Raw genomic sequence first — 10,671 nt, 5'->3', positions numbered from 1 at the left:
CACTGGCTACCAAAGTAAAGATAATGCAGATATTCCACATTACTATGTATGGGTGTGAAAGTTGAACAATTAAGAAGCTGACACAAAGAAAATTGATTTAATTGAAGTATGGCATTAGAGGAGAGTTTTACAGATATTGTGGACCAACAAAAAGGTTAGTGGGATTTGAACCTAGGTTTTTGTGGCCCTACTCCAATACCCTGACTGTGTTATACAGAGTCAGACCACTGGATCTGTCCAGCTCAGCATTCTCTACTCTATCTAGCAATGACTATTCAGAATTTCAGGCTGAATAATGTCGTTCTCAACGCTTATTACCTGAGATCCTTTTAAAGGAAGATAATACAAAGATATTCTTCTTGTGGGCCCAGGAAGGAAAGCCACCATGTTCTCCTAAGCAAAATGCCTTCATATTATTCACAGTCTGGGAGAGCAGTAAAGAGGATGAATCACAGGTCACAGAAGATCCAAAACTCAGCTGATTTCCTAAGGCAGCTGTTTGATCTCACCAGATGCTGGTTTATCTGATTGGCTTTTGTGGGGAGTCTTGTTGCAACATCTCCTCTCCACCTAGCCCCACCTCAAGTGTTCCCATAATCCTATACTTTCAATAGCAGTGGCTGCTGCAGACTCACTCCATCAGGAACCCAGCAGGCCAAAGAGTGACATGATGAGATGCCACTAGGTCTGAAGTCAGTGTGCAGCATACGTCATGCCACTGTCTTCATGTGGAAGAAAGGAGGCCAGAGTGAGATCCCTTGCAACAACTGCATGGGCAGGAAAAGTTTGCCTACACCTGCATCTTGGCTACCATGCAGTGGTGAGAGTGGCAGAAGCAATGAAGGGAAGCACAGTCAGAGAGAAATTCACTTGATCAAGAAAAGAAAGTTTTGAAAAGAAAGTATCCACCACAATAAAAGAAAGGATGTTTATAAGTTTAAAACCCCCATCAAAACTCCAGAGTCTGTAGCCACTATAATTATGGCAGTCTCTTTTGTAAGATTGGAGATGTTCTTTCAGTGATTGATGAGCAGTTGGTAAAACATACTATGCTTTAATGAGAGGGTTTATACAAAACCAATAGCTGTAGGACAACAAAGATGGTGAGAGGTCTGGAGATCAAGTCCTATAAGGAAAGGTTGAAGGAGCTCAGCATGTTTAGCCTGGAAAGGAGACAACTGAGAGGTGATATGATCACCATCTTTAAGTACTTGAAGGGCTGTCATATGGTGCAGATGGTTTTCTGTTGGCCCAGAAGGTCAGATCAGAACAAGTGGGCTGAAATTAAACCAAAAGAGTTTTCGGCTAAGCATTAGGAAGAATTTCCTGATAGTTTGAGCAGTTCCTCAGTGGAACAGAGTTCCTTGGAAGGTGGTGGGCTCTTCTTTGGAAGTTTTTAAACAGAGGCAAGATGGCCATCTGACAGCAAATGCTAATTCCGTGAACTTAGGGGGAGGTATTGATGAATTCCTGCATTGTACAGGGGTTGGACTAGATGACCCTGGATGTCCCTTCCAACTCTGATTCTATGATTCTATGAATACTGTGAAAAAAGTACACATTTAACTTGGCTTATTCCTACCATTAAAAAGGGGTAAAGGTAGTCCCCTGCGCAAGCACCAGTTGTTTCCGACTCTGGGGTGACGTTGCTTTCACAAGGTTTTCACGGCAGACTTTTTACGGGGTGGTTCGCCATTGCCTTCTCCAGTCATCTGCACTTTCCCCCCAGCAAGCTGGGTACTCATTTTACCAACCTAGGAAGGATGGAAGGCTGAGTCAACCTCAAGCCAGCTACCTGAACCAGCTTTCGCTGGGATCAAACTCCGGCCGTGAGCAGAGGGCTCCAACTGCAGTACTGCAGCTCTACCACTCTGTGCCATGGGGCTCTACCATAGGTAGCCCCAAAGACTGTTTTGACCCTGCAATTTCCTTAATATGACCAGTAGAAGATCTCCCCAAGGAAAACTGAATACTTAGATTTTGTTTGTTATGCACCTTTGGAGTATTTCAAGTTTCAGTCATGAAACCAGGGGGAAAAAAGGTTGTATCTGGACACATTGGACTCATATTGGATTTATTCCAACAGTGTCAGTCAAGGAAATGGTGGATAGCAGCTTGTGGTCTGTGCAAGAGACTCCTTTTATATACATTAAATATATTACAAACTCTTGTGTATTAGGTTACCCAGCTAGCCCTAGGAATAGATTGTATTTATTTTGAAAAATAAAGATGTCTTTGTCAAAATCAAGTCTTCACTTTCTTTAAAACATGTTTTATTTTCTACTTCCATTTGTTGTGAGGTATATACTTTGTCTCATTTTGTGTTATGTCAAAATACACCAAACTTACCCATTTTATTTATGAAATATTATTAATGTATAGTTTTAAAAAAGAATTCTAAATGTTGTGTCTCCTCCTTTCTCTTTCCTATGCTGGCTTGACTGTGAAGAGCTGACTTGAATCTTCTGACTGTGATTCTGGTTTCTGACCCTGATTTCCTGACAATAGAACTTTTCTCAAAGTTTACGCCTTCTCATTCTTTTGCTTAGTCCCTTTGACACTTACTGTCTTCTTAAAAAGAGAACAAAAGCCTACTATCTTTCACTGAGTATCCTCCCCTTTTGCTGCTAATGTCAGCACTAAGACATGTTCTCTCAGTACTTCATATTATCACTGCCTCATATCTTCCAGCACATTTGGAGCAAAGTCAAACAATGTGGATTATTTGTTCTCATACCTAATCAAATCTACCCACTTTTGTTTTTCCCTTTGGCAAAAAGATTTATTTATGCCTGGATAAACTCTGCCTTGTGGTCCTCTTCACAATATATTAGAAAAGGGAACCTGCCCTTTCATGCCATATACATGTTTCCCTCATACTCCCCATGTTGTTGTCCTCATTTACATGCACTGGCATGCCCCACCCCCTCTCTCATTTTTCTTCTTCATGCCCAAGGAGAGTGACTCAGGATTTATCAGATTATTATTATTAGGCATGATGAAATCAGTATGAGGGTGTTTTTTTAAGTAGACCTGAATAAGCTGAACAGCATTACAGCATACACCTCAACTGAATCTTTTTACATTATAAGCACCAACTTGGCTAGCCTGATCTCCTCTGATCTTGGAAGTTAAGCAGGGCCATTCCTGGTTAGTACTTGTATGGGAGACCACCAAGGAAGTCTAGGGATGCTATTCAGAGGCATACAATGACAAAACCACCTCTGAATGCTTATTGCCTCGAAAACTCTATGGGGCTGCCATAAATTGGCTGCTTTATGGCAAAAACATCCCCACCCCATTATGGTTTAATCTACATTATTTTAAGATGTGGTTATATGGTCATATGTCAATAAGTAGCAAAGGTCATGTTAATCACTGTTAATTAAGCAGGAACAGGATAACCTCTAGCCTGTAAGAGACTTCTTCTATGGCCAATTGTGACTCTCTTGTAGATCAGTGGCTCTAACTGCTGCTGTTGCTACTGATTCCTATTCCAATCAACCCCACAGAGTAGGGCAGGGCATCTCCCTCACTTGTCTCATTTGATGCTCTAAATGAGCCAGGATATTTATCATTGTATTGTCACATCTGCTTGGAGATCAGGATGATGGAAAGTACCATCAAATTATAGCTAACTTATGGTGACCCTGTAGGGCAGGGGTGGCCAATGGTAGCTCTCCAGATGTTTTTTGCCTACAACTTACATCAGCCCCAGCCATTGGCCATGCTGGCTGGGGCTGATGGGAGTTGTAGGCAAAAACATCTGGAGAGCTATGGTTGTCCATCCCTGCTGTAGGGTTTTAAAACCAAAAACAAACAGAATTTGCTTGCCATTGCTGCCTTTGCATAGTCACCTTGGATTACCTTGGTGGTCTCCATTCAAGTACTAATTACAGCTGACCCTGCTTTGCTTCAGAGCTGATGGATAAACCTAGCCTGGGCTATCCAGGGAGATCACAGCTAGAATATATATAAACACCCAACTATTGATCATGGAAGCATGCCACAACATCTACAGCTCTTCTCAGTTTTTATGTCTCTGACAGTCCTATCATGAATACTAGGAGAGTGCACTATGTGTGACCATCTCAATACCAGTGATAGCCATTTGGTCTGAATTGGGCAATGCATGTATATTCTGGCTTCAGGATCTGTAAACATATACTCTGAAAAATCTGGGTTTCTGATCATGCATACTAGATCCAAAATTTATATGCACTGGTCTGTTCCAGTTATATGGTGGTATCATTTACTGAGGCATTGTGTACTTTCCTGGTACACATAATAGGAACCCTGGAAACATAATGACTAAAAACAGTTTACATGAATGACAAATTGTGTTGCAGTATTTTCCACACATAGGCTGCCAAAGGAATCACTCCAAAAGCACTCGTGTGGAAGAAAACATTTTGTTGGAGGAGTCTCTGGAACCCTGACACTGCATAAAGTTAATCCAGTTTTAATTTGTATAGATAAAACTGAAATAAAATTGTACTTGAGAGCTCATCTGGTTGGTAAGGTCAGTCACTTTGACCCAAAGCTTATGCAGGTATGCAAAAACTGTCACATAGGATGTGCTCTTAATGAAACAGACGCAAATATCTGACTTCAAGCAGACTTTTAAAAACAATCTCCCTTATGAAACCTTTTGAGAACAATAGTGCTTACATTTTCTCAGGGCATAGACAGTTGAGCAAGGTAAATTACCTTGACACAAATCCCTGGAGCAGCACTTCTTTGAGCAGGGGGATGAACAAAGTATTCTGTGACACTGGGTTGTCTCATCTGTTTGAACACAGAGAACACCCTTGAAAAGTACAACTGAGGTTAGGGAAGTTAGGAAGACAGCTTTCAAAAATGTATATGTCTCTGAAAGGCAAAACAGTCGGCTTGGTTTTAAGAACATATGGGCTGCCATCACAAACCCCTTAAGCAGGCATATTTTTAAAGATGTGCAGTTGGAATGTTACTAATCAAGATCTGACTCAACATTCATATGTAAATGCTCCAAATCCATACAGAATTATTTCCGACATTTGGAAGTGATCAGAGGCAATCCAATCTGATCATTATTCTGGTGCCTCATCGTCTGGGTCAGCATCATTGCAGTAGGCAGCAACAAGAGAGTGTGATTCAATAGATACATGCCTGATAGGGATGCCACCCTTTCAAAACAGTCTGTGTTACAATCCAAACAGAATCATCCCATTTGGCATTTCTATGCACAGTTTTCATATTCTGCCAATCATTACACTGACAGTTTTGATTTGGGAAGTACATTTCCTGCTTGCTTTAGCAGCTTAGCTATTTTGTTTTCTGAGGCTCTACGCTTCACCTGCTAGGGAGGGACAAAGGTTTTACAGGCACAGCAGGTAGGGAAATAAAGGGAAAAGCTCAGCTATATACCCCCATCTTGTTTTCAAGGCAAAGGCTTTGCATGCTTATGCTGCCGGGGGGGGGGGGGCAGCATACAGATATGCAAAGACAAATAGAGGCAAAGGTCTTTTCTTAAAGTTTATTGTTTTGGCCTACCTTACAGAGGAGTTGTAGGAAAGCAGCATCCATCTCTCAAGGTTAGTAAGATAGTAGGCAGGGGTTGTTTTGTAGAAAAATAGGTGGTGGAGCTCATCCAGGAATTGTTATGCAGCTGCACCTACTATTCAATGGACAAGGAGGTGGAATTCTCTAAACTCCTGTGAGTTCCCACTGAATCCGAGGCCTGATGCTAAGAACAAATCAGCAGGCTGAACATTCACAATCCAATGGAGAATAGTGTAAATGGACTCTGCCAATGTAAGCTAAAGGAGAGAGAAATCACACCTCTAGCAGGCGTAGGAAGCAAAAGGACAATGCGTTCACCTTTCATGACTGTAGAAGCTATGGCACTCAGGACCAGACCCTCCATTGCCGCAGTGGAAATACAGCTTGCAGAGGCCCCATTCCCAGATTCTCCACTAACAGAAAGTCCAGAGGCCTCCCATCCATACACGGGGCCCTTACCTGGCACTATAGTTTGAGGAGCAGGCAGAAGAAACAACTGGGATCCATCACTGGAATAGCCCAGAGGGCCTGAACAATGGCAAACCAGAGCAAAGGCCAAGGTGGGGCCTTAGAGGTCTACAAAAGGACAAGTAAGCCCAACAGCAACCCAGGCCCTGGACTTCAAAAGCCTAGGGACAAGCAGGGGTGGGGACTGAAGGCCAGCAAACTTCCCCCAGCCTAACCCCTGGCATAATATATAGAGCAAGAGGGAGCACAGCTTGGGGAAAGAGCCATCCAGCAGCCCAGTAGGAGGGAAAGGGAAGAGCATATCATTGCCTTCCCTCAGAGGTATTCCCAGGGAGGAGTGGGGCTATTTGGACCTTTAAAGGCAGGGTCCTGGGAAGGGCCAAGAAAAGAAATATGCATTTCTGATGCAGCAAATGCTGTGTTTCCAGGTACAGAAGAAGGAAAAAGGTGGCGTGACTCTCTTCCCTCCCCCATCCTTTGGCCTGGAGACATTCAGCAAGACAGCTGAAGACAAACCACTGAAGCTGGAAAGGGACCTTAGTCAAACAGGAAAAGACAAACAGTCATCCTAATTGTGGAAAGCACAGATTATAAATTCTCTGGAAACGAAAAGGAAGGTCCTTCTTCCTAAACTCTCTTGCTTTGCTCTCACCTCTGGACTAATACCAGATAGCATGAAGGACACCATTGGACTGTATTTTGACCATATATAGCCACACAACAAGAAGAAAACAGACCTTGAACTCAAGGTAATGGAACCTCCCTGAGGGTTTTAACCTCCATGGATTAAGTACCTGTTCCTTTAAGTATATCTATTAGGAATGCATCTAGTGAGAGTAAGACAGATCTATCTTTTGCTCATGACCATAAGTAATGTGCATCATGTTTCTTTTATTAAACCTTCCTAAATTGAAAATTAGACCAATACCATGTCCTACTTCCAGCCATATTACCAAAGGTGAAGTAAGGGACAACCAAGTTGATTCCTTCATCTCAGAGGGTGTGAAAGGGCATCTACTCATTTCCACTGGAGGTTGGCCAAGTGAGATGGCAAATGGAATTAAGATGCAGAGTTGTCATGAAACTCCTGGAGGCTTAGAGGGCTAGGGTCCCACTCCCACAGCACGTTACAGTCTACAAATTGATTGGGTGGTGGCAGTAACCAAATAAAGGATTAACCTGCAAAATAGAGGGAAGTAGGTACATTGCCAAGACTTGGGGGCAGCCTGATCGCTTTTGTATTCCTGATGAGGAAAGAGCTCACTGCCTTGTGAGGACTGCATGACTCTTCCAGATGCAGGATTATGTCTGAGGCAGCCTGCCTTCCCTGCAGATCAGAGAGGAGCAGAGGGAGAAATGAGCCCCACCACCACCCAAAAATTACACATACAAGTGAGTGGAGAAAGTGAGTGGAGATAGTTCAGGAGGGTGTGTAAATTTACAATGTATGTGTGCTTCATTTTGTTTTTAAAAAATAGACTCTCCACTCCCATATGAAGATGCTGGAATGTTCAATCCCTCATGTGACCTCAGAAATAACATGTAGTCCCAATATAGGAATTATGAGCCATTCTCTCCCATGGCTATGTTTTTCAGTTTAGCAGTAAACAGAGCAAACTGTCTTATACTAATTTAGAACATATTTATTGTTAGGAAGTAAATTTAACATCACACATGATACAGAACATGGTAAAATACAGTATACACAATCCTATGAATATCATGTATGTCTATGTTCACAAGATTCTTGGATTAGTCTCAAAGGCCTCTACAAGAATTTCATTTAAGATGGCTGTCAAGACTTTGCCTTCTGGGGGTTGAGACCAGGGTGCATATGCCCTCCAGCCTCCCTTTTATGCCTGCAGGCCCAAATAAGTCTCTGATAAGAGGAGGAGATGGTTTCATAGCATCCTTTCTTTCTTCCAGCACTTGGTCCACCCGCTAGCTAGGTGTAACCTGGCCCATCCTCCTTGGCTGCACAAAGACCCACTTAATAAAGGGTTCCTGGGGGTTGGGCTACCCTGGGCTCTTCCAATCCCATCTCTGGGGATATGAACATATGAAGCTGCCTTATACTGAATCAGACACTTGGTCCATCAAAGTCAGTATTGTCTTCTCAGACTGGCAGCGGCTCTCCAGGGTCTCAAACTGAGGTTTTTCACGCCTATTTGCCTGGACCCTTTTTTGGAAATGCCAGGGATTGAACCTGGGACCTTCTGCTTCCCAAGCAGATGCTCTACCACTGAGCCACCGTCCCTCCCCAGGGATAGTGCCCTGTCCACTTGAGACTTCTTTCCATTGGTTACCTCAACTAGACGAAGGCCTTAAAAAGCCCCTCTGTTGGTCAGTGCTGCTCCCAGGAGATTGGTGCTACTGTCTCCTACATGCTCCTTGTCCCCCCATGTCATTTACTCAGCTCCTCCCTCACTCCTGGCTGACCAGTCCTCTTCCCAGCCTTCCCCACTGGCACAGTCCATCCTGGAGGTCACTTTCCTTCTGCCACCTCTTCCTGTGGGCTTGCCAGTCTCCCATTGTCCCTGCTGCTTCTTCCAAGCATTTCTACTGGTCCATCTATGAGGCCCAACAGCCAGATCCCTCCTTTGGCCTGCACCAACCCTCCATAGAGCCTGGAGGAGGTGGGGAGCATCTCCACACTCCCAGTGCTGCTCTGGCCATCCAGCTTTGTTCCCCATCTTTGCACAGCAGTGAGGAGAAAGATGCAGGCTAAACTGAGATCTCAGTTCCCCCACAAAGCCACAAGAAAGGATAAGTGTGAGAGAGGGAGTGCCAGTGCCCTTGACACTGGGGCATATAATTACCAAATGTTCTTATAACTATGACATAGAAGTTTAAAAACATATTATTAAAGGTTCTTGATCCTACAGGCCACTCTAATCAGTTAGTGGCAGTGCTAATCTCTTTAGCCAACATTTCCTCACAGAATTAAGCAGTTGTGAAGAAAGTGAGAACAGTAGATTTAAGTTTTATATAACTGTCCTGATTTGTTTTTGATATTGATTTTAATGGTTTAACAGCACAATCCAGGGTGTGTGTGGAAAGTTTTCTGGGAGCAGACGAGCCGGTATGTGGGTACAGGAAGGGTTTGCACCGACGTACGACCGGTGCCGCCACAGTGGGGGGGGGGGAGTTAGGTGGGCGGGGGGCTGCCTGAGCACCACTCCGCCTGAGCGTGGGCAGAAGTGAGGCGAAGCGCGGCGTTCAGGCAGAGGAGGGGGTGGAGTTGGGGGCACGGCCAGGCTTAGGCAGCTTTTTGAGCAGTTTGGCCCATGACACGCCCCCCCCCCCCCGAGAGGCACAACTTTACGCCGGCAAAAATAGCAGTGTGTCCCATAGGCACTCGTTGAAACCAAAAACAAAGGTTGCCTCCGACACTGTGGAAGCTCGCAAACCCCTTAGGGAGCGGCATGATTGCCTCACGAATCCCCTCGCGCCTCGGGCTGACGAGCCCCCTCCCCAGCACCCAATCGCGGTCTCCCCCTTCCTAGAAATACTTCCACTCTGGCCTCGCACAACTCAGTGGTTAGGGAGAGGAGCGCATGGCGGGAAGCTCTGCCAGCAAGCTCCTGGCCATACAGGCTTAGAGTGAGGGACAGGAAGGCACATTGGTGACGGGTTTTGCACCGTGTGGTTGCTTTGACAGTATCTTTGACTTGCAAGGGGGAGACAGAGGTCTCTCCCCTGGGGCTAACTGCTCTTGTTTCCAAGTCTCCACAGGTTCCCGGCTTCCAGAGGCTCTGCATGCGAGGACTGTCGCCCATGGGTGGGTAAGTTCCACTGTTCCCCCACAGCCTCCCCCTCTCTTCTCTCTCGACCGCTTGGTGTGCAAGCATCTCTGGCACTTGAACGAGGCAGTGGGCTCCAGCGGGGCATTTGCTGATCCAGCTCCCCTGTGCTGCTGCCTGCTCTCTTCCCTTGGTCTGCTGTCTGCCATGTTCCCAACCCCTGACAGGTGTGTGTGTGGCAGCTGCCCTGTTGCAGGGAGGTGGGTCAGAGACTGTCCCTTTAAGAAAGCGCCCGGCTGAAATGCAGCCTGCTCTTCCAGTTGCCGCCTCTGCAGGTGCTCTTGATCTCTATCTCTGTTTTGCAGATAGGACTCCAATACAGAGGCTTCTGTGTGTGTCACTCCACCGCCTCCCCATTCCTTCAGTTGTTTCTGCCCGCCGCTTGGAATGGAGCCCCGACCACAGCGAGACTGCCTGGCAACCGCCAGGGAGACTGCTGCACTCTGTTCCAGAAAAATAAAGTCTGTTGTCTCTCCTGCTTGACATCTGCTGCACGTTACCTGGACAACCCCCCCCCCCCACTGTCAGTGACCTCTCCGAGGGAATGCCTGGATGGTTTTGGGGAGGAGAGGAACGGTCTATGGGCTGCCATGCTGCCCTCATGTGGCTGGATAGGGGTGGGGAGTGCTGCCCCTCAGCCTGCCTGGGCTGACAGCCTACCCGACCCCACAGGGCTGTTGTGCGCAGGACACTAAGGGGGGGCTGATGAAGTGGACTCAGAGTTCTGCGGCTGATGCACTTGTGTAGCAGGAAAAGTCCTGTGTTGTCCAATCAATATTAAATCATACTTACAAATGAGGTCTGAGGCGAGATCAGGAAAACAGCTTTCTTTATTTAACGTGCACACGCGCCCTGT

At 45.6% G+C, this 10,671-nt stretch overlaps 1 pseudogene; it reads left to right on the top strand.

Annotated features, from left to right (window-relative positions):
• The first annotated feature begins 675 nt into the window (after positions 1–675).
• On the top strand, positions 676–6,584 carry LOC132575524 (GATA zinc finger domain-containing protein 1-like; annotated as a pseudogene).
• Positions 6,585–10,671: the final 4,087 nt, after the last annotated feature.

Source organism: Heteronotia binoei, chromosome 7 (genome assembly GCF_032191835.1).
Source record: "Heteronotia binoei isolate CCM8104 ecotype False Entrance Well chromosome 7, APGP_CSIRO_Hbin_v1, whole genome shotgun sequence".
Taxonomy (NCBI): domain Eukaryota; kingdom Metazoa; phylum Chordata; class Lepidosauria; order Squamata; family Gekkonidae; genus Heteronotia; species Heteronotia binoei.
The sequence above is the reverse complement of the archived record's forward strand: the minus strand, read 5'-3'. Positions and strand labels throughout refer to the sequence as shown.